Raw genomic sequence first — 25,963 nt, forward strand, 5'->3', positions numbered from 1 at the left:
CGTCTTCCCAATCCCATTCTCTCCTCACTTCAGGCTGCAGAGTCTGTTGACTGGGCATTTTTTTTCTCTGGAGACGTATTGATGTATTGGTATTTTTGGTACTTTTGAGAATTGGTACCTAGAAGGTCCCAAGAACTACTTCTTCAGGTCTCATTAAAGGAAACAGAAAAATGTCTCTACTTTCAAATAATCAATCATAGAACCAAATGTAAAACTCATTTCTACTCACTTTGATAATATCTGGAGAAAAATGCATTGGACAAAATTAAAGTTAAAAATACTTAAAATATAAGTATAGAGGCAAAAAAAACTTGAACTGCAATTATGTGTTGGTTTATTTCTTGAGCATCTTCATAAACTACATATATTGTACTGATGTCAATAGGAAACCAGTCCCTGAGATGCCTCATGATTTATTTCTTTTAAAATTCTTAAGTCAGCGTGGCTTGGCTCTTTCTGTTATGCTATGCTGACTAACAGAGTTGATGCTGTTGGGGTTAAATAGGTCCATTTTATGCACTCAGATAGACCAGGAGAGTCAGAGCCCTGAGAGTGCTTCTTAGTCTATAAATCAGCCAGATGGTGGGGAGTGCTTTTTGTATAAAAGTGATGCAAATGAGAAAAGTGAGAATTGAAATTGAGCGATCTAGCTACCTAAATTTTAAGGGGCTTATTTAAATATATCAAGAGGTACTCTCTGAAGTCATGTCATAATTTATAATAAAGCCTTTCTATTTTTTCCATGATCTGTAATTTTTCTATTATTCTCTCCACATTTAGCTTAAGGAGATGACACCTCTGTTATAATGAAATTATTCCACTAGGGAAAAAGCTAATCTCCTTCCCATCCAATCAGGATTTCTAACCATTCTGGTAACAGCATGAAATTAAAGTCTTGGTAGAATGAGAACCATATGTTCCTCATGATTTTTGCCTATACAACAATGTAGATGTCAACAGAAGTCATGCATAGGATCTGAGAAAAATGGGGTAGTTGGATAACAATATGGTGCTCAGGGATCCAGAATATTGAGCAACTGGGGGAAAATTTTTACTGTCTAATAACATGCTACATTTGTACTGTTAAGGCATTGTCAATAAATGGGAGTTTCCATGGCAGGGAACTTATGAATTCATCCAGACATCCCTCACTTTTGTCCAGCATATATTTTCCAGGAAATATTTCAGAAGATTTTACATCTATAAAAAATGTAACTGTCTTTGTTGTTCCTGTTTAGTCACTTAATCGTGTCTGACTCTTTGAGACCCCACGGACTAGAGCCCACCAGGCTCCTCTGTCCATGGGATTTTCCAGGCAAGAGTACTGGAATGGGTTGCCATTTCTTTTTCCAGGGGATCTTCCCAGCCTAGAGATTGAACCTTCATCTCCTGCAAGTCCCCTGCATTGCAGGTGGACTCTTTTACCACTGAGCCACTCAACTATTTTTTTTTTAATTGTTAAGAATTAATCTGCATATTGTACCAAAAAAGACACTCCCACTCCAACCATCTCCCTTACTTGTATGGATAATTTTTATTCATTTCAAAAATCAGGTTTATCATACCCTGGTAGCCTGTCCTGGTTTACCATAATCCAACTTTGATGCTTATTCTCTGTTAGGAAATTCTCCACCAATAAATATTCCACCAATAAAAAGCGAAGCCATATGATTTTCCATATTCTGCCAAACATGTCTATTTCATTCTCCATGTGTGCTAGTCTGAGATTACTGAATGAGTGGGACCCTTCCTTCTATTCTCAGGACCCCAGGACATGGATTGTGTCCAGACAGTAGCAAGGATTTATTGAATGTGTGCATGGATCCAGATCTTAACTGATGACACGGCTTGTACAAATAGAAAATTCAAAAGCACCCATGTACTGAACATGAAATTCTCTTTTTAAAAAATTCTAAGTCAAAATTTCAAAATAGAATTAGTCTAAAATGCAAATTTTTAAGAAGGGAAAAAAAATCTTTCCAAAGAGGCTCCATATTTTCTACCTGAAAAATCAAATATAGCCAGTTTGAAACTGGCTGGAAATAATGAGAGGATCATAGAAAGGTCAACTAAATATACAAATACAAGGATGGTATTTCGAGAAAACAAAATTTTTCTGAGGGTCTCTCAGTCAACTTAGGCTGCTATAACAAAACACCATGGATTCCATAGATTGATAGGTTTACACAATAGACACTTATACCTCACTATTCCAGAGGCTGAGAAGTCCAAGGTCAAGGTGCTAGTAGATTCAGTTTATAGTGAGGATCCTTTCTCTGACTTGAAGAGAGCCAGCTTCTTGCTGTGTCCTCATACAACAGAGAGAGTGAGAGCTCTGATCTATCTTCCTCTTCCTTTAAAGGACATTAATGTCATCATGGGGTCCCCACCCTCTTGACCTCATCTAAACCTAATAACCTCCCACTTTCAAATTCCATCATTTTAAAGGTTAGAGTCTCAACATGAATTCTGGGGTACCACAGACATTCAGTCCATAACACAGACACTGAAGACATGTGAAAATAAAGATATTCCTTCTGGAACAGAAAGAATCATTTTTGTCAATAATTACTTCTTATTAAATGGACTTCAAAACGAATGTAGTATCACTTTGAATGAAATGTGATGTTTGGTGGAATTTGGAAAGCCAATAGATATTTTGATAGATATTTTCTTGACCAAATATTAAAACAGTCTGCAAAGCTACATTCATTTTATTGTAATATTGGACAGAAGTTGACTGTGAATCAATAAAAGAGATTAGAAAGTCCAGGAAAAGCATATATCTGTATTTAGCATGTGATAAATATGGCATTGCATATCAATAAGCAATACAATTAAGTAAGCAGAGGAATGCATACATATGTACACAAAACATTTTTATAATTCCTTGTGAAATAAATCTAGATTTTTGCTAATGTCAATGTGGTCCAAGGACCTGCAGTGTCAGCATCATGTGGGGTTCATTAAGTATGGAAAACTCAGGTCTCTTCCTAGCCCATCTGAGTCAGGAGCTGCATTTTAACAGAGGCTAGGTGATTGACAGGCATATTAATGTTGCAAAGCATTATCCAACACAAATTCATAGGATGCACTGCCAGAAATGATAGCCATTAGCTACACATGGCTACTGAGCACTTGAACTGGTGGTTAGCGACACTGAGAAAATATATGTTAAATTTAATTTATTTAAATTTAAAATCCACTTGTGGGTAGTGGCTACCATGGTAGACAGTGCAGCTCTAGAACTTCCTTTGAAATATTTACATATGAAAGCATTTATTTACTGAAATGTTAATATAATTTTGGGGTGGAGATGATCAATCTAAAGATAGTACCAAAGCTAGAAGAAATCAAGTGACAGTCAAGAAAATTGAACACATAAAAATGTAAGATACATAAATGGAAAGAATATAAAGTTGTCATTTAAGTGCAAAATTAGGAAATTTTTGGCAATTCACATGAGAGCTTGGCAGGTACATATTTCTTTTATATTAGTAAAAGCAAAAAAAAAAAAAAAAAATACATAAAAAAGAAATAAACACCACAGTAATAAACAAGAATGAAAGATAGGAATGGGTCATTCACAAAATAAAAATTTGAAATAGGAAATAAATATGGAAAAAGATATTTAGCCTCAGTTATAATAAAACTCAAATTAAAATAAGAAATGGGTCTTTTTTTTACATAATTTATCTTGATGGTAAACACATGGAGAAAGGACAGTTATACGAATGCATGCAACCAAGTGAGGAAAAATTGATAGGTTACAATTTTTTTTTTTAATGAGCACAGTCTTTGAAACAATAATTTTATTTAATGATGTGAGAAGTGTACAAAACTGTGTTTCTGTCATTTAAGGTTTGCAAGAGCAGAAATTTGAAAACTTCAAATAGGGGATTGAAACAACAATAGGAGATCGAAAAATAAATCATGATGTATTAAATTTATTATATAGATCTATAGTCACTTATGTAAATATTGGTATAGTAAGAAGGGCAAGAGCATTAGCTCTGGAAAATAATTTCTGGGCTGGACTACCACTCATGTCTTTATCCTAACACCCTGACAAGATCAAGCTACATAACTTCACCCTGCCTCAGTTTCCTGACCTAAAGAAGTGACAATAATATTAATGCAAAGTCATAAATTTACGATGATGATTAAATTAACTAATATGTAAAAGTCCCAGTAAAACACTGAGTCTAGCACCAATAGATGCCCACTGCTCTTAGTAATGGACATAGTCACAGCAAGAGCAAGCAGTACTTGGAAAGACAACCAGTATCACGTCTAGCACCCACTAGCTCATGGTTTCAAATCCAGTGGGCATTTCTTTATCATCCTTGTTGAAGTACGGTTGTATCTTATTGTCCACATCATTCCGTTTTCTCTCTTGTTTCAATGACTTCTTCGTCTTCTTTGTTGGCTTTCTGCTGAAGTTCTAAATGTTGGGATGCCCCAGACCTCAGAACCAGACCTCTATCTCATCTTGTTCATATTTTGCTCTTGTTCTTCAATCAAAAACAGAAAAACAACCATCGCTCATTATTACACCAATCAGACTGCTTTCTCTGCAAATATTTATCACCATTTTATATTATCTTGTTTATACACACACACACACACACACAAGTATTTTTATCCCTGTTTTAGTATTATCAGTTTCTCCTTACTAGAAAACAAGTTTCATGAGAACAGGTAACTTCAGGGGCTTGCTTGTCTATGCATCTGAGCAAAGGCTTACATATAGGAGGCGTTGAACCAAAATGCATGGAATACATTACACAAGAAATAACATACTATAGTATGATGATATATGCATACATAAAATAAGACTCATACAAAAACATAATACTCACAATAATAACAGTAACCGCAAACACAAGTGCTATGCTGTGCTTAGTCCCTCAGTCGTATCCGACTCTTTATGACCCCATGGACTGTAGCCTGCCAGGCTCATCTGTCCAGGGGGATTCTCCAGGCAAGAATACTGGAGTGGGTTGCCATGCCCTCCACATGCATAATGTTTGTTATGTGTTCTACTCAATTCTTTCATTCAATCATCACACCAATCTTCTAAGGTAGGTAGTCTAATACTCCTCATTTTACAAACTAGAATAGTAAGGCAGAATTTAAATGATTTGTCTAAGGTTGCACAGTTATTATATGAAGATGGAAATCCTAGTACAGAAAAAAAAATACACAATTGTGTTTATGTCCAATTGGCAGTGTGTGTGTTTGTGTGTGTGTATGTTTTTCTTAAGAAAAAAAAAAACAAGTATATGTGTTGCTTTGTTTTCTCAAATAAGCACATATAATTTTTAATAATAATTTTACATAGTAATTTGGGGAAAAAACATAAAATTCTGTCTTCACAAAATTCCCCCAGAAAGAAGAGCCTTTGGAATCCATGGGTTTCCATTTATTTTTAAAATGAGAAGACTGAATCAGGAGGATTTGTGAAATGAAAATGTCACCAATGCATCATAGAGTTTGGCAATATCTGCAAAAAAGAGATAAAAATTCAAAAGTATGTATGAGTAATGTATTGGCCAGATAAGATTTGGGGAAAAGTTATAAAGAAACAGGGAACTGCAGGTGGAAACAACCTGTATAATGAAAATTTTTAAAATGGGGTTTAGAAGATTGTACCTTTGGGACCGTGGCCAGGTTGGTTTCTGTGACTACCTTAATCAAAGCTAAACCAAGTCCTGCCCATTTTCTCAGCTTCTGCCCCCAAAAATGCTGTAGCCTGTCTTCCTGAATGAGGGTATATTAGTCTTATTTAAACTCACACAGAGTTAATAAGTACTTGAAAATACCCATGAGTAATTGGAACAGAGGAAGAAACAAGTGCAAGCTGCAGTGTACAACGTATTTCCCCCCAAGCCTACTTCCTTACTTCATTTCAGTTCAGTCGCTCAGTCGTGTCTGACTCTGCAACCCCATGAATCGCAGCACGCCAGGCCTCTCTGTCCATCACCAACTCCCGGAGTTCACTCAAACTCATGTCCATCAAGTTGGTGATGCCATCCAGCCATCTCATCCACTGTCGTCCCCTTCTCCTCCTGCCCCCAATCCCTCCCAGCATCAGAGTCTTTTCCAATGAGTCAACTCCGCATGAGGTGGCCAAAGTACTGGAGTTTCAGCTTTAGCATCATTCCTTCCAAAGAAATCCCAGGGCTGATCTCCTTCAGAATGGACTGGTTGGATCTCCTTGCAGTCCAAGGGACTCTCAAGAGTCTTCTCCAACACCACAGTTCAAAAGCATCAATTCTTTGGTGCTCAGCTTCATTTAGTTAATCCAAATAAAATTATTTGAGAGTATTTGTGGTTCAGCTGGTAAAGAATCCGCTTGCCATGCGGGAAACCTGGATTCGATCCCAGGGTTGGGAAGATCCCCTGGAGAAGGTAAAGGTTACCCACTCAGTCTTCTGGCCTGGAGAATTCCATGGACTGTACAGTTCATGGGGTCACAAAGAGTCAGACACAACTGAGCAACTTTCACTACGGCAGATGAACTTTGAGGCTCCAGGAAATGTATTACCAAGGTAAGGCGTGAGGTACCAATACTCCCTTCAAACATAGTAACAAAAAATAAATTCAAGATTATTATTTCTAAACATCTGATCTTTTTGTAACTCTAGATTAACTATGAATTAAATTTAAGGGGCTGGTGGATCAGGTTTCAACATAATCGAGCTATATAGTTCTCTCTCTGGTGGCTGGCCATTAATCTAAGGTCAAATTTAAATACAAAAGAGGACCTTGGAAATGACTCAATCTATCCCCTTCATGAAACTGATCAGGAAACTAAAGCAGGCATGTGTGCTCAGTCGCCTCTGACCCATGGACTGTAGCCCACCAGATTCCTCTCTCCATGGAACTTTATAGGCAAGAGTACTGGAGTCAGTTGCCATTTCCTACTTCAGGGGATTTTCTGGACTCAGGGATTGAACCTACATCTTTTCTTGCATCTCTTACAATGGCAGGCATATTCTTTACAACTGAGCCACCTGAGAAGCCCTAGGAAATTGAAGAGAGAATGGTAAACAGCTTGCCTCAAAACACAAAGTTGCTTCTTTGGGTTTCCAGGACTAGGTAGTTCTCTTTCTAGCCTGCAATATTTTATTTTCATTGATAGACTTTTTTTCTTTAGCTCTTTTCTCTCAAAATTAACAAGAATAAGATAGCATATTTTAAATACAATCTAGGTAATAAAAAAGCCTTTGTGGATAGGTGAAGTAGATGCTGAACTATTAACTCGGATCTGAGATGTATTAGGCAGGCCTTGGGTAAAACCGTGAGGGCTTTTTCTGGAGATTCCAGGAATCCCTTTCAACTTGCCTCAAGCTAATATCATTCTACACTCTCAGACAACTGCCTAATACCCTCTACATGACTCTTAGAAACTGTGCTCGAGAGACAATCTGCTACTAGTTTAGGTTTGCATTCACGCACTGATCTCTCAGGTGGTACATTGGAAAAGAATCCTCCTGCCAAATCAGGAGACGTAAGGGACACAGATTCCATCCTTGCATCAGGAAGACCCCCTGGAGGAGGAAACGGCAACCCACTCCAGTATTCTTGCCTAGAGAATCTCATGGACAGAGGAGCCTGGCAGACAAAGATCCCTTTGGGGCCACAAAGAGTCAGACACGGCTGAGCAAATGGGCACACGTACAGCACAACGGCACTCACGCCTCCCTCCATGGGACAAGCTCTTCCCCTGTCTGGATGCCTCCCGCCCTTTAATACTCCCACCAGCCTCTGTCCTGAGTGTCCTCAGTTATCATCGCACTATCTCGTTGACTTCGTAGCTACATCCACCTGGGTTTACAGCTCAGTTTTAGTCTTAGTTAACTAGGTGACTTTGAACAATAATTTAACTTCTCTGTTGTTCAACTTACCCATCGGAATAATTGTAATAGGACCTACCTGACAGAATTGTGATAATTAAGCAAGTTGCTATTTGTAAAACACAAAATGTTAACTCTTATCACTCGATTTTCTTTTCTTTCGTGTATTTTTGTTATCTGTTACTATCTTGATAGTACAGTTATTTCTTCACTTGTTTATTGTTTGTCCTTCAGTTCAGTTCCCTTTAGTGGCTCAGTCCTGGCTGACTCTTTGTGACTCTGTAGACTGCAGCATGCCAGGCTTCCCTGTCCATCATCAACTCTCGGAGCTTACTCAAACTCATGTCCATTGATTCAGTTACTGTGGTGATAAAATTCTAGCAGAGCAGGAAGTCTGAGTTTCTTTTTTATTTTCTACTCCAAGTGTTCAGAAAGCTTCTTGGCAAAGAAAAGGGCCCTAATAAATACTTGTTAAGTAGTCTGCTGCTGCTGCTGCTAAGTCGCTTCAGTCGTGTCCGACTCTGTGCGACCCCATAGACGGCAGCCCACCAGGCTCCTCTGTCCATGGGATTCTCCAGGCAAGAACACTGGAGTGGGTTGCCATTTCCTCCTCCAATGCATGAAAGTGAAAATTGATAGGGAAGTCGCTCAGTCGTGTCCGAACCTCAGCGACCCCATGGACTGCTAGTGATTCCCATTTCAGGGCACTTAAGTATCTTCTCGGGCCCCGTCAGTTTCAGTCTTATTTCTGACCACTGAATCAAGTTCTGTTCTAACTGGAGCTGTTTCAAGCTTCAGTAACGAGAGTAGGGAAGGCGATTGTAAGCCTATGGGGATAGGTGAGCCCAAATCTGTGTCTGTATGAGTCACCTGTGAACCCTGAGAAGTGTCCCTTCTCCAAACAATGTTCCCAACTAAATCACAACAGTTTCTGAAATCCTGTTCTTTTCTTCACTTCAACTTTATCTTTTACTAAAGATCTATCTGAGGAATTCTTGTTTACATACAGGTGAAATCTAACCTGGAATATTGACTAACTTAATATTTTCTCATTGTAAATAGGCCTCTGGCAAGAAAAGTAAAATTGTATTTATATTCTTCTAAATTTTCTGACTAGTGCTCATGGAAGTACCCAGAAAATAATCCTGACAAAAAGAGAGAAATGAAAAATGGAGGTGACTCAGTTCACTGATTTGTAGCTACCAAAACTTCATGTTTCATGAATTTTTTCAAATTTCAATTTTTTCTCATTTTTTGTGTCTGAGAAAATGCATGTAAAGTAGAATTTCAAATAATGAAAATATATATGGAAAACCATGCTTTAGGGGAAAAAGTCAAGAATTAAAGTAAATCAGATACTTTCCCAGTTTAAGTCACAATTAATCTAAAGTTTACAAGATTAGCAATAATATCTGAAGGAAATGTAGAAAATCAGGGTAAATACCAGAGCTCAGGAAATGGATAGAGTTAATTTTGGAAGTGAAAACTTTTGATGACATAGATACCTAGCAGCCTCTGAGCCCAGGGGCTATCTTCAACAGGTATCCAATAAATAGTACGTATTAAAAATGGCTTTATAGAGTAGAGGCAATGGACAGTTTCTAACTTCTACTTTGTTGTCATCTTGTTATTACTATCAATTATTATTGTTGTTTTATTTCCTATGGCTATCAAGCATAATTGCAAACAGTAGGGGCGAAAAAATAAACACTGAATCTTATCAGCAACAAACCAGTAAACAAACCAGTCAATCTTAAGGGAAATCAACCCTGAATACTCGTTGGAAAGACTGATGCTGAAGCTGAAGCTCCAGTATTTTGGTCATCTGATGTGAACAGCTGACTCATTAGAAAAGTTAGAAAAGTCCCTGATGCTGGGAAAGACTGTGGGCAGAAGAAGAGGGTATCAGAGGATGATATGGCTGGATGGCATTACCAATGCAATGGACATGAACTTGGGCAAACTTCTGGGAGATGGTGAGAGACAGGGAGACCTGGCATGCTTCAGTTCAAGGGGTTGCAAAGAGTTGAACATGACTTGTTTGGATGAGTCATTTCAATAAACTGTGTTTTATTCTCCAGTAATTAAATGAGATAGAAATTACCTTGTCTACATGAACAAAATACAACCATATCAAAATTATAGGAATGCTGTTATAAAAACATTAAATAAAATCACATAATATAAAATAGATCCATAAAATTAATTTTTCCAATGGGTTTATTTTATAAATGAAGGATATGAAACCAGAAAATTTTGAGATTTGTTCAAATTTCATCAATGATAAGTTCATCATCAGAATCCAATATTCTGGCACAGTCATTATGGAAACAGCATGGAGTTTCCTCAAAAATTGAAATTAGAACTATCAAATGATCCAGAAATTCCACTTCTGAGTATTTATCTAAAGTAAATAAAATCCATATCCAGAAGAAATATCTGCACTTTCATGTTCACTGAAGCATTATTCACAATAACCAGTGTTTGAGGGATGAATGGATAAAAAAATATAATTTGCATAAAAGAAAATCATGCCATTTGCAACAACATGGATGAACCTAGAGGACATTGCACTAAGTAAAATAAACCAGACACAAAGAAATAGATACTGTATATTATTTCACTTACACAGGGAATCTAAAAACCTCAAACTCATAGAAGCAGAAGGTAGAATGGTGATTGCCAGGAGCCGGGCCTGGGGACGGGGGAGAGATGAGGAGATATTGGTCAAAGGGCACAAACTTTCAGTTATTAATATAAGATGAATAAATTCTAGGGATCTAATGAATAGCATGGTGGCTATAGTTAAACACTTGAAATTTTCTAAGAATGGATCTTAAGTGTTCTCACCATGAAAATACAAAATAACTGTGTGACGTGATGGATGTGTTAATTACCTTAACCGTGGTAATCATTTCACAGTGTGTATACATATATATATATTAAATCATTGCATTATATATCTTAAAAACCATGTTGTACTGCCTAAACATACAATTTTTATTTCTCAATCATATATCAATAAAGTTGGGAAATAATTTAAAATAATTAATAAAAAGAATCTAATATTCTAAGTCCTAGCTGGTATTCTTTTCCCCAGAGAGAAGACCTACATGGACAGAATCTGAAGTAAATGTGACTAAACTTCTAGCTCTTTATATAAGAAATAATATTTTGTGCTCAGGTGTGTTTCTAGGTTCATTTATCTGGAATATCATGAATTGAACAGCTTACTGGAGAGTGTATATAACCTGTATGAAGGAAAAATATATTTTGTGAAATTCTTACTCCTTGAATTCCTACTTAGTGATATAGCATCATGGATTTTTAAATTCTTTCTGCCCTATTAAAGACAATAGTCAGAAGGAAAACAAAAGTCATAAAAATGTCAAAATACACCTTGAAAATATGCAATTTTAATAAATCTTAAAAACACTATGTAAATATTACCTATATACTCACACATATAGATATAATATCTCCTAAGGCAATGGCACCCCACTCCAGTACTCTTGCCTGGAGATCCCATGGATGGAGGAGCCTGGAGGGCTGCATTCCATAGGGTCGCTGAGGGTCAGACACAACAGAGTGACTTCACTTTCACTTTTCACTTTCCTGCATTGGAGAGAGAAATGGAACCCACTCCAGTGTTTTTGCCTGGAAAACCCTAGGGATGGGGGAGCCTGGTGGGCTGCCATCTGTGGGGTCGCACAGAGTTGGACACGACTGAAGTGACTTAGCAGCAGCAGCATGTATGTATATATATATGTATGTATAATATAATTCTTAAAGTCAATGCATCACTTTTAAATTCTTTGAATGTTAATGTAAAATTATACTACTGACAAAATTTGACATAAATTGGTTTTTAGCAGATGCTCTAAATTTAATTTTTTAGTAGAATTAGAGTAGGGAAAATAGTATGATTGGGTCAGTAGCAGAAAGGTAATGAATGTCGAGTATAATTACAAGCTATTTTTATTAATAGTAACATATTTTATTTTAGAGATTCTTGTTTAAAGTGTCTGAAACTTTAATCATTAACTTTTTAATTGTCTATAATCATTAAATTTTTATCCTCATTAAGAGAAAACACAGAAGCGAAGGGATGCTATAGAGAGTAAAACCCAATATAAGACACTGAATGCAAACAGCATTTAATCTGGATCTTTATTGAAAAGTTAAATGATCTTTAGCACTTTTTAGGGCTTCCCTGGTGGTTCAGATGAAAGAATCTGCCTGCAGTACAGGAGACCTAAGTTTGATCCTTGGGTCAGGAAGACCTATTCCAGTATTCTTGTCTGGAGAATCCCATGGACAGAGAAGCCTGGCAGGCTACAGTCCACAGGGTCTCAGAGTCAGACATGACTGAGTGACTAACACACACTTAGCACTTTTTTAAAGAAATAGATGTGGAATCATTTAAAATCATCTAAAAAAGTTATTTAAAGCTACTCAGAATATCTTGAGTTTGTCTGGTTTTCAGCCTTTTAAATTAGTTGTATGTTTTGATGGAGATATTACACTGCAAGGAATGTTGGGTCCTAAACCCATTATAAACTGTGGTATTCACTTTAAACTCAGATCCTAAAATTGAAATTGGTAACAAAAAATAGTATGCAGTCAATTATTTACAGTACCTAAAAAAAGCACTTTATTGATTGAGAGATTTTTTTAATATAAATTCAAAGTATTATACATATATACAAAATGTTTTTGTATGTATAAACACTGTATATCTCCTGAACTCATTTATGCCTTTTTCTATGAGTGAACTTAGATGCAATCAATGCAGTCATTTGGTTCTCAATGTTTAATTGAGTCTCCTCACACATTTTCATTTCAAGTCATATTGGAGGACTTATAATTTTTTCACATTGTTAAAAAGTCCTGGTTTTGGATGATGGGGCAATTCCATGATAATATAATTACCAGGTCAACTATTTTTGTTTGAGTCTATCTTGATTTATGAACCATAATTTTTGCTTGTGACAAAAAAAAAAAAAACAGACTTAACCTGGGAAAAAGAGGAGAGTTATTGGGAAAATACTATGGCTTTCATCTTAGCATGAGTTTCTTCCACTATGGACTGGATTTGTCTACATAGCTGGAGACACGGCTGCCAACAGCTCCTAAGACTCATAGCTCACAAGACTTCAAGACCTAAGAGGATTATCCATTTTTGAAGTACCAGGGAAGGAGAAGGGGGAAGCAGAGGCTATATCTAGGCCCTTTAAGGGCATGACCTGAAGGCTGTACAAATCACTTCCACTCACATCCCACAAGTCAGAATTTAGATTCATAGCCATACTTAGCTACAAGGAAGACTGGAAAACATGTTTTAACCAGGGCAGCCATGTGTCCCCATATATTTTAAGGAATCTATTAAAAGGAGAAGGGTTACCTGAATGTTAGGAACACATTTGAGCAGTTCTGGGGAGGTGGATGCGGAGAAGGCAATGGAACACCACTCCAGTACTCTTGCCTGGAAAATCCCATGGGCAGAGGAGCCTTGTGGGCTGCAGTCCATGGGGTCGCGAAGAGTCGGACATGACTGAGCGACTTCATTTTCACTTTTCACTTTCATGCATTGGAGAAGGAAATGGAAACCCACTCCAGTGTTCTTGCCTGGAGAATCCCAGGGACGGGGGAGCCTGGTGGGCTGCCGTCTATGGGGTCGCACAGAGTCGGACACGACTGAAGCGACTTAGCAGCAGCAGCAGCAGTAGGGAGGTGGGTGAACGTAGGGCCTGTTATACAGAGTGAAGTAAGTAAGAAAGACAAAAACAAATGGCGTTTACTAATGCATATATATGGAATCTATAAATATGGTACTGGTGAACCGTTTGCAAAGCAGCAACGGAGACACAGATGTAGAGGACAGACCTGTGGAAGCAGTGGGGAAGGAGAGGGTGGGGCAAGCTGACAGTAGCATTGAAACATATTCATTACTGTATGTAAAATAGATAGCCAGTGGGAATTTGCTGTATGGTGCTCTGGTGCTCTGTGACAACCTAGAGAGGTGAGATGATGTGGGAGGTGGGAGGGACGTTCTAAAAGGAAGGGACATATGTATATGTATGGCTGATTCCTGATGTTTGGCAGAAACCAACACAATATTATAAAGCAATGATCCTCCAATTAAAAATAATAATAAAAAGGTAAAAGTGCACAATGTCATGGAAAAAAAAAGATTAATAGGTGTGTTTTTCAGGGAATGCTGCAACTTGTTTCTTTTCAGAGAGAATATTGTTTCTTTGATAATAACACCTAAACTTCTGAAAGCTTCTTATTAAAGGATTAAAAATAATGTGCTGAATCCTGCCAGGTGAGTAACTACTCACTGGGTGAAAAGTAGGACATCAGCAACACAAAGTGATTTTTCTCAGGCAAATGGTAAATACCACTCCAGTGAGGCCGCACTGACAGTTCCTTCTAAGTACCTATTTCAGTCCTGGAAGCTGAGTCACTCGGTAGAACCTGACCCCATGTGCTTTTCAATACTCCCTTGTTCTCCACAAAAATCAGAAACAATCAAATCTCTTCCAGGAACTCAAAATAGAGACACCTACAAAGTGCCTGTCAGTCCATGAGCATGCTTGATGTCTTGCTGCAAATCTCTAATGGAGATGTTTCTATGATGTCCATTTAAACATCTTTAGCATTTTAAATCTGATGCATAATCATGTGTATCACCTCCTGCCAAAATAAGCTATTGTATACTTTAACTGGGAGAGGATGGCCGCCACATAGCTAAATTGGAAGCATGGGTATTTTTAGTGCTTGGTGAAAGGACTTACATAAAGAGTGCCTTTATTCACCCTATTGGGATCCTCTTATGTAAAAGGCCTGGCACAAGTGTAAGGTATTATTATGACTATAAAAGCTCCTCACTCTGTAATCATAGGAAAGGCAGTATTATGGAGAAATACCATGCAGTTGCATGGCAACTGAATCCTAGTGGAGTTAGTTACCACGCAGAGGAGTTATAATGAGTGCTTCAAAGCAGCCCAGCCAAGAGAGCACCCAGACCACCGCAGGGAGACACCCACCTGTTGCCTAAGGATGCTTCACCTCCATCCTGGGAACGACGGACCCAAGATGAAGTTGTGGTTTTGGCTTCCCTGGGAAAAGCCTGAGCACCAGTAAAGGGTGCTTTTTGTTTGAGACATTTCTAGTTTTTCCTTTGTGAAAGAATGAAAAAGCATGCACATCATGAAGTGTCAGCCACAATGAGAAACCCACAGCTGCAACTTTGCCAAATCCAGGAAGTTACAGAGATCTGAATAGACTTTACTAACCTCTAAAATCAGAGAAGGCAATGGAAAGCCACTCTACTACTCTTGCCTAGAAAATCAAAGTCTTATCTCGTTTAAAAAAAAAATGTAGATGCTTTTAAATGTAATATTTGGCCTTCCAGCATCACTTTAATTTTACAATTAATAAAATTAGATCTTCTTCTAAGAAACTACTCTTTTCTCATTCTGGCCCATGTGGTTCAGAAGAACCAGAATCCATCCCCCCTCCAGAAATGGGCAGGTAATCCAGAAACAACCAATTGGCATATTTCATTTCCCAGAGGTTGGCTCAGGGTTGGGCTTATGACAAAGCCCAAAGGACAATAAAACTCATTCTGAGGCTTCTTTTGGAACTCCTGGCCTGTCTTAGTCTGGTGGAGGTCCTCTCAGGGTGGCTGAGTCCACCTTGCCTCCTGTGAGCATTACTTTCTCAGAGTGAAGCCAACACAAAGAAATACAGAGCACAAAGCCACAGCTGGCATGCAGGTTGCCAACTGCATCATCAGACTACTTGGGTCCAGTCTTAATATATATTCTGTCCCCAAACTTCGTTGAAATGCAAACTTGTGTGCATGTGTTAAACTTGAACCAGTTCAAATTAGGTTTCCACCACTGAACAAGAAGATTCCCTGCCCATGTTCAGCATGAGAATGGGCTTTGGAATTTACATCTGTGCTCTGCCACTAATGAACTGGCTGACTTGAGCCAAGTTACATACCTTTTCTGAGTTCTAGTTTCTTTATTTTTAAAATGAGCCTACTAATGTTACCTTAATTCATAGTTTTGTTAGTGTTAAATGAGACAGTGCATGTGAAGAACTTATCCAACTGTCGAGAATTAAAAAGAAAAAAAAAATGAGCTTAGTAAATGGTATTTAGGACTTCCCAGGTGGCTCAGTGGTAAAGAATCCACCTGCCAATGCAGCCAACATGGGTTCAATCCCTGGGTTGGGAAAATCGCTTGGAGAAGGAAATGGTAACCTATCCAGTATTCTTGCCTGAGAAATCTCATAGACAGACCCTACAATCCATAGGGTCTCAAAAGAGTCAGATACGACTTAGTGACTAAAAACAATAAACAAAAATGGCATTTATTATTTGTTAAAGATTTGCAAAGGTCTCTGTTGGAAATGAGTGAAGTATTCAGGTATGCAGAGAACATAACTTTCTGGGGTAGTTCAATCACTCCTAGTTCACTCTCTTGAGGCAGTAGTTGAGTTTCGTTTAACCCGATAAACACCAGTTGGCCTTTAATAGGTTTAGAAAGATACTTCTCATACCAGCTTAACGGGAATCCTGCAAGCGAGCAGTGTGCTGCTACTGCTGCTGCTGCTAAGTCGCTTCAGTCGTGTCCGACTCTGTGCGACCCCAGAGACGGCAGCCCACCAGGCTTCCCCGTCCCTGGGATTCTCCAGGCAAGAACACTGGAGTGGGTTGCCATTTCCTTCTCCAAGCGAGCAGTGTAGGCCATTACAACTCAAGGGACCCGCAGATTGTCATCTCTATTCTCTAATTGCAGTAACCCTCCTCCTGTGTTGTTCCCACAAAGCGCACATCTCTCTATTCTCTCTTGAAAACTGGCATAATAAGCTTGGACCTTCAAAGCCATGCAGGTAACTGCTCTGCATAAGAGCATTTGCTCTGCCATGCAGCTTCCCCATAGCAATAAAAAACCGGGTACTGAGACACATTGTTGGAAAAGCAAATGAGATAAAAGGAAAAAAAGTACAGAAAGTACAAAACACAAATTAATCTTTCAATATACTGCCTCTACAAAAAAGCTGACATTCATTGACTTGTCACCATTGCCACTGAGCTAACCGGAGGTGCCCACACTTTCTCAGTTCATTGACCCCTTAATAGCTTTTTCATGACACCTATGAGCCAAAAGAAATAGCTAAAACTTCCATTTATTACGTCTGAATTACAATCTATATGGTAAAAACTTAGTAACAACTTGAAAAAATTGATACACATCTATTGAACAAAAAATAATATTTTTGCTTAATTCTAACATATCCACAGGTATGTAAAAAAATACTGGGCAATACATGTTTTCTCAAAATTTGAAACCTATGTGGGCACCATCACCCTCATTATCTGTTACACATTGATTTTTGCATGAGGCTTGCTTTCTGTCATAACCACCCCCCAAACTCAGCTTTGCAATGAAAAGACACCATCAAATGGAATGTAGTGAAATTTCATGTTGAAATTATAAAGCCAGGAGTTTATAGAGTGTCTATTTTCCCTTGAAAACTCAGAATCTCTCCATTGGGTTGTGACAATACTCAGGGTACCTTGGTGTACAGTTTGGGGAACCAAGATGCTAAACCACTTCTAAATCTTGCCTCATATTATCCATACAGTAGTCTGATGAGCACAGGGACTTATATCAGCTTTTAAAGATGAAGAATCTAGATTTTTAGGTTTAAAGTTTCAGCTAGAACAGAGGAAGACAGGGATTTGAATGATGGATGCTCAATTTCTGCCATCAATCTCTACTCTCCAATGATTACATTAGAATAAAAATATTTTGGCTTACATTATTTTGTTAATTTCATCCATTAATGTATTCAATCATACACAGAATATTTAATGAACACTAACACTATGCTCACTGCCGAGCTTAGGGCTGGGAATCCAGAGTGAGATCAACCTCAGAATAAATGACAGAGACCAAGACGGACAGTAAAGCTTGTAAAGAGACCATCATAGGGTTATCTTAGGGTGCAGTGTGGGGTACAAGACCGCATGGGATAACCATAAAACTTCAGAGAATCTAAAGCAGGAGGAGAAACTTCGATGATAAAAGGTGCCATCATGTTAACTGCTCCTAAAATGCCATCTCCATCAGAAGCAGTCGTGTACACGAAAGCACAAAACTGTGACAGCATTCTTGCCTAGAGAATTCCATGGACAGAGGACCTGGCAGGCTACAGTCCATGGGCTCACAAAGATTCAGACACAACTGAGCTACTAACATTTCACTTTCAGCCTGCCTGGGAATAGGGCAGCACAGGGAGTTAGGGAGCTGAGAACAGTGATGTCTAGGTATATAGCTGAAGAGGGAGGGAGGGGTCAGAGTATCAGCATTTTCTGGGAATATAACCCATAATTAATTCAGTGTTTCCCTAAGAGTGACACTGATGTTGGAAAGATACCTCTTAATAAAGGGATCATGTGACTGTTAGAGATCCCATCTTGGAGTTTCAAAGTGAACACAAGCATTTTGAAAGCTGTGAGAATATCTGATGATTAAACGAAGAAACAAACAGGAAAGCTTTGGGTTAATGGAGTGTTTATTTTCCTTGAATATTCTGCTCTGTAAGAGCCACTTCTGTAGGCAACAGGAGCTTTAAATTCTCATTTATGCACCTTTACTGATAACCTTTCCTTCGACAATTTCAGATCAATCTAGTTTTCTCTCAGAGAAAATTCACATGCTAACATTGATTCCTGTTTCTCCCTTTTGGGAACTTGGAGAGATGATAGGTGCATGTAGGGACTATGTTTATAATCCTGGTGACTCACATCCATACCTTACAGATGAGGGATGCTAGTAGCTGCCAGAAAGGTGAGGTATGACTGTGAGTTCACAGCCAGAGCATCTCTGGTCTAATGTACTGGACAGAAGCCTGCTTGCCTTCAGTCACACATTCCATTAAAGAAACAGAGCCCTGTAGACAGGATGGAGCTCAAATAAATATGTATGCCAAAATCACTTTCAAGGTGAGAGCAAGGTTGTCTCTACTCAAAGATAGAATTGGCTCTGTTACAATTCAAACATACCATAAAAATGCTTAATGATGCGTTTTCACAAGTCTTGCCCATCAAAATCCCCAAGTGTCTGATCTTGCAATCGCAATGCTAATGGATCAGAGTTTGGAGAGAAATTTATCACTAAATTAATGGGGGAAATGTTCACCTACCAATAATAGTTATAATATACTGAATATTTTCAATGTGCCAAGACCTGTGTAAAATATGTCATGTGTAGCTGTTGAAATTGCAGACAACCCTGAAGAATTGTTGTCGGCAGTCCCAACAGACAAGGAACTCAATTGTAAAGCATCATACCATTACCATTACCATTATGTAAACAGAGAAGAAGAAGGAGAATACAAATATAAATAAGCCTAGATTCATACTCTTACCCACTTTTTCTTTTTTAAAACAAACATTTAGCAATAAAACCATTTCCAAAAACATGTGTGCTTTGGTTTGTAACATGATACCAAGAGATTCCTGCTTTCAGATCCCTGGGAAACTTTTTGAATCTCCATTTCAAGCATCCTGGATTCCTGCCTCTGCTGCCAGCACACGTGGAGAGAGAAGAGATGGATGGATCCTCCTCACAGTGCTTTCTGACGACCTCTGAGATCTGACCCAGCAATGGTGGATGTGATTGAGAGCTCTGCATGTCAATGGTCCCCTCATCAGAGGTTTTAAACACCAGGCTTTACTGAAATGCTTTCCTCACATTATGTGTGAATGGTCCCTGCACTGCTCTGGATGGTAGAAATCCAGTTAGCAAATAGTTCTAACTTGTATGTCCTCATCAGTCAAATTCCTCTTGTTATGAGTAAACTGAGAGATTTTCAAATAAAAAGGAAAAGAAACAAAACAACCAAAGGAAGAATGTATCTTAGAGTTTTGGCTACTATTTGGGGAAAAGCATTAGGAAAAAAATAGGTTTTTAACACTTCAGATATTATTTGTGTAACAATCCAATTCTCAAACCATCACAACAATGAAAAAGATTTGAAGTACAGATGTACTGTTAAAATTAAAAAGAAAATTAGAAGAAAAGCCTGTATTATGCCACTCATCAGCAGGGCAATGGTGAATGGTCTGTCAGTGTTTTCATTAGCCTTTTTCCCAGCACCATTGACAGCTACATTCCTCCTAATTAAGATAAAACAACACTCCAGTGAATCTGTAGTACACAAAAATTATTTCCCAAAAAGTTGAAAGTAGAGAAGCACCAACCTACCAAGTAAAGCACAGCACAGCAAATGATTGTAAATATCAAAACTTTAAAAATAAAGCAGGTTTATAAGCCAGTTACAAACAAATACAGTTGTATTTGATAATTAAACAGGCCTTTATTGGTTTTGAATGATCTCCACTTGTCATAGATTGGGTTATTGTTCAGCAAGTACTCACTCTTCACTCTTCCTTGAAGTAGGGTACTTCCTTATCTCAAAAGCTTTGGGTTTGGCCATGGCATCTACTCTGAACTTTGACCAGTGACCAGGTGTGATGCAGGCAGAAACTTGAAATGTGCACATGTGTTTTGGCTTGTCTTCTGCAATCTTAGGATGGCTGTGAGAAAACCATACCTGAGGGACCCATTGCCTATTTTCACACGGGGCAGAACCATCCAAAAAATCCCAGCAGACATGCATCAGAACCCTTCTAGCTGACCAACAGGACCATGAGTGAGAAAAATAGATGCATGTTGTTGTATTGGGTATGGCTTATTAGACAAAATCACTGTAGCATAACACTCTACCTCGATTCACCTCCAAGAATGTCTAATGACAATTTATTTTAGATGAACTCTATCAAATCAAGCAGTTTGAGGGTCAGATTAAGTTATCTCTCTGTCTCTGGCCAGAATACAATTCCCATTTCAGTGTTCCTATTCACTGGCAAAGATTTTCTCTTCCCATTCTTCTGATCCAGCTTCTAGTTGCATGTAACCCAAATATGACCCTTACCCAAGAGGTAAAGAAGGAACTAGGCTGCCCATGAGATTGTCTGTATCTCAGGGTGGAGAGGGTTCTTGTTTGGCTCCATATTGCTCTTCATTGTCTGGGTCCATTAGTAGAGTTCTCATTAGGTCCATTGCTAAGCTTTGGTCTCGGATGTTGTCTGGCCTAGCTACTCAGGTCTTGGTAGTGGCTCTCTGGTCATATCTGATATTGTCTAATGCTCTATTTTGAGAAGTGAGATAGCTTTGGGTGTCCAAATAGGTTCTTTCACAGCATTCATGGATGGATCAGACTATGGAGACCTGGTTCCTTCTAACTCCCTCTCACTATTGGAAATCCCTTCATCAGCCTCTTTGGGGCAATGACAAAATATAAAACTCTTTCTAATGACACAGATGTTCTAACCTCCAAGCCCATGGGGAACATGAGAATCTCTCCAGAAACTGGAGAGTGCTCTTTACTCTCTTCATGCCCAAGCATGCCACTTACACCTCTGTTTGTCCTTCCTAATACCAGAGTCGGGGCTTCCCCAGTGGCTTAGTGGTAAAGAATCTGCCCAAAATGCAGGAGACACAGGTCCCATCCCTGGGTAGAGAAGATTCCCTGGAGGAATGCATAGCAGCTCACTCCAGTATTCCTGCTAGGAAAATTCCACAGACATAGGAGTCTGGCGGGCTATAGTCTACAGAGTCACAAAGAGTTGAACACAGCTGAAGCAACTTAGCACACATGCTCACAACCATAGAGAGCCCTTATGAGATTCTCAACCTCAACTCTGCTAAATTTCCCAAGTTTGCCAAAGTTATGTGTTGTTCTTTGCTATCACAGGTGGGACATTTAAAGAAGAAGGATTCCAACTGGTTAGTGCCAGAATGACTAGTTTACTCAGTGATAAGGCATAGATCAAAAAATCAAGTGGCTTTTTTCACAACTTGACATGAACCTGGGGTGAAAGTTAACAACTACAAATTTAGGGGTGGAGAAGAGAAGATTTAATGTTGCTCATTAGAGAACTGTTTATGTCTTGAGCTGTTTTTTTTTTTTTAATGTCAGGTAGTTAAAAGAAGTAGAGGAGAGAAAGCAGAAGTCTAATATCTTATGTTTCAAGTTATTGGCACCATGTTTCTCATACCAAGTCACTGAGGTCATTTTTCTTTTAAGTGAGTGCATAACAAAAAAGTTTGGATTTGAATGCTTGGATATTCATCTACAGAATGTAAGTTCCATGAGAACACAGACTTCTTCGTTTCATTCACTGCAAAGAATTAAAGAAAGTCAACTATTTTTTAAAAGTGCTAGTTGAATGAATTGATAAAATTAGCCTAAAAAGCTTTTCCCACCCCATCCCATTTGCCTTTGACTTAGAAGCATCTGAAAAAGTTGGGATCAACTTAAGGAAAATAGCCTGAATATTATTTTAATTTTTCCTATTTCAATTTTTTGTCTAGCCAAGTACAATCTTGGGCTTCCTGATAGCTCAGTTGGTAAAGAATCAGCCTGCAATGCAGGAGACCCTGGTTTGATTCCTGGGTCAGGAAGATCTGCTGGAGAAGGGATAGGCTACCCACTCCAGTATTCTTGAACTTCCCTTGTGGTACAGCTAGTAAAGAATCTGCATGCAGGAGACCTGGGTTCGATCTCTGGGTTGGGAAGATTCCTGGAGAAGGGAAAGGCTATCCAGTCCAGTATTCTGGCCTAGAGAATTCCATGGACTGTATAGTCCATGGGGAGGCAAAGAGTTGGCAACTGAGCAATTTTCGCTTCAAGTACAAGCTCTTCTTCTTACTAGAAAAATCTAAAACATCACACATATATGTCTAGCTCTATGTTATTCACATTCTTTTCATTAAACTTAGGTGTAAGCATCATTAAATATTAATAAGTTGATCATATTTAACAGTTTTTATTCCTAAAAGTAAGTAACCCTTTTTCAGTAACAAAACTCACAAGGTCCTTTTCTCTTAACCAAGAAAAAAAATACAGAACTATTTTGAATAACGTAGCTGGAGTTTTCATAAAATATTTTCCAAAGTTAATAATTTTGTCTTCATTCATAGCTACAATCTCTTGACTACCGTTTTCCTGTGTGTGTACTTATAAAGAGAGATTTATTTTAAGAAACTGGCTCAAGTAATCACAGAGGCTGAGAACTTAACTTTTACACAGGAATTAAGTTGTTCAAAGCTTTCATTAATTTCCTCTGGAAAATACAAGTCCAACTCCAAGGGAAAACAGTTTTAAAAGGCAACTTCATGGATGTAAACACACATTATTGATTATAGACACTTTGGGAGATGAACACTCCCAAACTAGCAATTACATTGAAAATGTAGAATCTCTCTTGTTTTCCTCTGGTATCTTCATGTTCATCACCACCCTTAAATTCTGAACATTATAGATACACCCCTGAGGATTGGGAAAAAAAAATCAACCTTTTTTCAGCTTACTTCATGCCCTTTTCATGTAGTAGCCTAAGATCTGATTTGAGGGGGAAAAAATGCTGAATTTCAGCCAACCGTCAGTGTAAGTTTGGTGGGCAAGACATATTACTGAGAATCATCATGGAAGGAAATGTATCCCTTCACTATTGAAGAGTAAGGTACAGAGTTCTCATTCACACAGCACACCCAGTCCTTTTGGACGAGACACTCAGGAATATATTTTTCCCCGTGTGTGTATCCATCTCCTATGTAACAGTAAGGATGATTTTGGTAGCTAGCCTGGAATAGAAAGCACCAGCCAAAATTGGCCTTAGCAATACTGAGACCTATTGTGTCTTCTTTGGGAGACAATTCCTGATGGATCGCTTGTGTTTCTGTACATCTTGTGAGCAGAAGCATTGTGTTTCTTTCTTCCAGTCTAGCTTTTCAAAGCTGTTTGCATGATAAGTATCTTTTCAAAGGTGTTTACATAACCTTGGAAGGTAGAGACAGTGTGTCCCTCCCAAGTCAATAGCAAGTTTCTTAAGTGTGCAGTATAATAAACAATATTGTCTCCTTCATGATCAAAGATTAAGAGTGCTACTGCCCATTATCAAGACTCGGGTTCCAAAGAAAGGAACGAAACTGGGTCATTTGTAGAGACAGGGATGGACCTAGAGGCTGTCATACAGAGTGAAGTAAGTCAGAAAGAGAAGAAACAAATTATTAACACATATATGTGGAATCTAGAAAAATGGTATAGATGATCTTATTTGCAAAACAGAAGCAGAGACACAGACATAAAGACCTTAAGATTTCTTTCTTTCTTTCTTTTTTTTTTTTTTTTTTTGATCTCTGAGTTAGGAAGATCCCCTGGAGAAGGGAACAGCTACCCATTCCAATATTCCTGCCTGGAGAGTTCCATGGGCAGAGGAGCCTGGCAGGCTACAGTCCATGCGGTCACAAAGAGTTAGACATGACTAAGAAATGAACACTTTATAAATCAAAAGAACCACATCTGGTTATTGGGACTGAATGATAATAGATGCCTAAATTATCCTGCTGTCCAAATGACACTGGACATGTGTGGCCAGGCAAACGTGACCAAATAAAACTGCCCGAGGAGTATAAGGATTCTTCAGAGAAACAGAACCAACAGAACGTGCACCCATCCACCCAGGGTCGAATCCGTGTCTCCTGTCTCCTGTATTGCTAAGTGGGTTCTTTACCACTAGCACCATCTAGGAAGCCATCCACTTATACACACACATAAAAAGATTTATTACAAGAAATTGGATCACACGATTACAGGGCCTGAGAAGTCCCGAGATCTGCACTCAGCAAGCTAGAGCCTCAGCAGACCTGACATATGGCTCCAGCCCCAGTCCAACGCTGGAGAACCAGGAAAGCTGGTGTAAATTCCAGCCCCAAAGCCAGCTGGCTCGAGAGCCAATTAAGAGCTGATGAGTCCATGGGACTCTGAAGGCTGGAAAACATGCAGTGGGAATTATTTGGCATTTTTCTTCTACTCAGGTCATCACCTGATTGGACGAGTCTCACCCACTCTAAGGAGGACCCTTTGCTTTTTACTCAGTCTATGGATCCAAATGTTAATCTCCGGAAGCACCCTCACAGACGTCCACAGAATGATATTTGACCAACTGTCTGGGCCCCTGCAGCCCGGTCACGTTGACACATCCATCACAGAGTATCTCTACTTTAACCTTGTGGAGACAAATTTCTTTGGGAAACTTGAGGCAACAAGCAGGACAGTAAGGTAAAATCTATCTGCAGCATCCTGGTTTTGTAAACAGAAAGGAGAGGGAACTTATGAGCAAGTCAGACTATGCTTTCTAATCACTCAGAAACTTTTTTTTTTTTTAACGTCTTAGTTTCTTAGCTCCCCCATTCATTCACTCCCTATTTTGTTGACCTGTAAAAATTAGCTAAGTGCTTACACATTTGTCTCACTTGATAAAAAAAAAAGTTTTCTCAGGGATTTTATTATTCACAATTATGTAATTTGGGAGGAGATTTATTTTTATGTACTTCACCATTTCAACAAAGCATCAGTGTCACCTCTAATATTTTACATAGCCTATACTCTGTGTGGAGGAATGGTAGTTCAAAAACTATGTACTAGTAATTGAGGACAACAGCAATTTATACTTACTGTCTCATCACCAATGTGAAGAGGGGGAGAGTCAGACTTAATTCATGGTTCGGTTCAGTTCAGTTCAGTCACTCAGTCGTGTCTGACTCTTTGTGACCCCATGAATCACAGCACGCCAGGCCTCCCTGTCCAGCACCAACTCCCAGAGCACACCCAAACTCATGTCTATCGAGTCCGTGATACCATCCAGCCATCTCATCCTCTGTCGTCCCCTTCTCCTCCTGTCCCCAATTCCTCCCAGCATCAGGGTCTTTTCCAATGAGTCAACTCTTCACATGAAGTGGCCAAAGTATTGGAGTTTCAGCTTCAGTATCGGTCCTTCCAATGAACACCCAGGACTGGTTTCCTTTAGGATGGACTGGTTGGATCTCCTTGAAGTCCAAGGGACTCTCAAGAGTCTTCTCTGACTCCACAATTCAAAAGCATCAGTTCTTCGGCACTCAGCTTTCTTCACAGTCCAACGCTCCTATCCATACATATAATTCATGGTA

The sequence above is a fragment of the Bos mutus genome, chromosome 2 (genome assembly GCF_027580195.1).
Source record: "Bos mutus isolate GX-2022 chromosome 2, NWIPB_WYAK_1.1, whole genome shotgun sequence".
Classification (NCBI taxonomy): domain Eukaryota; kingdom Metazoa; phylum Chordata; class Mammalia; order Artiodactyla; family Bovidae; genus Bos; species Bos mutus.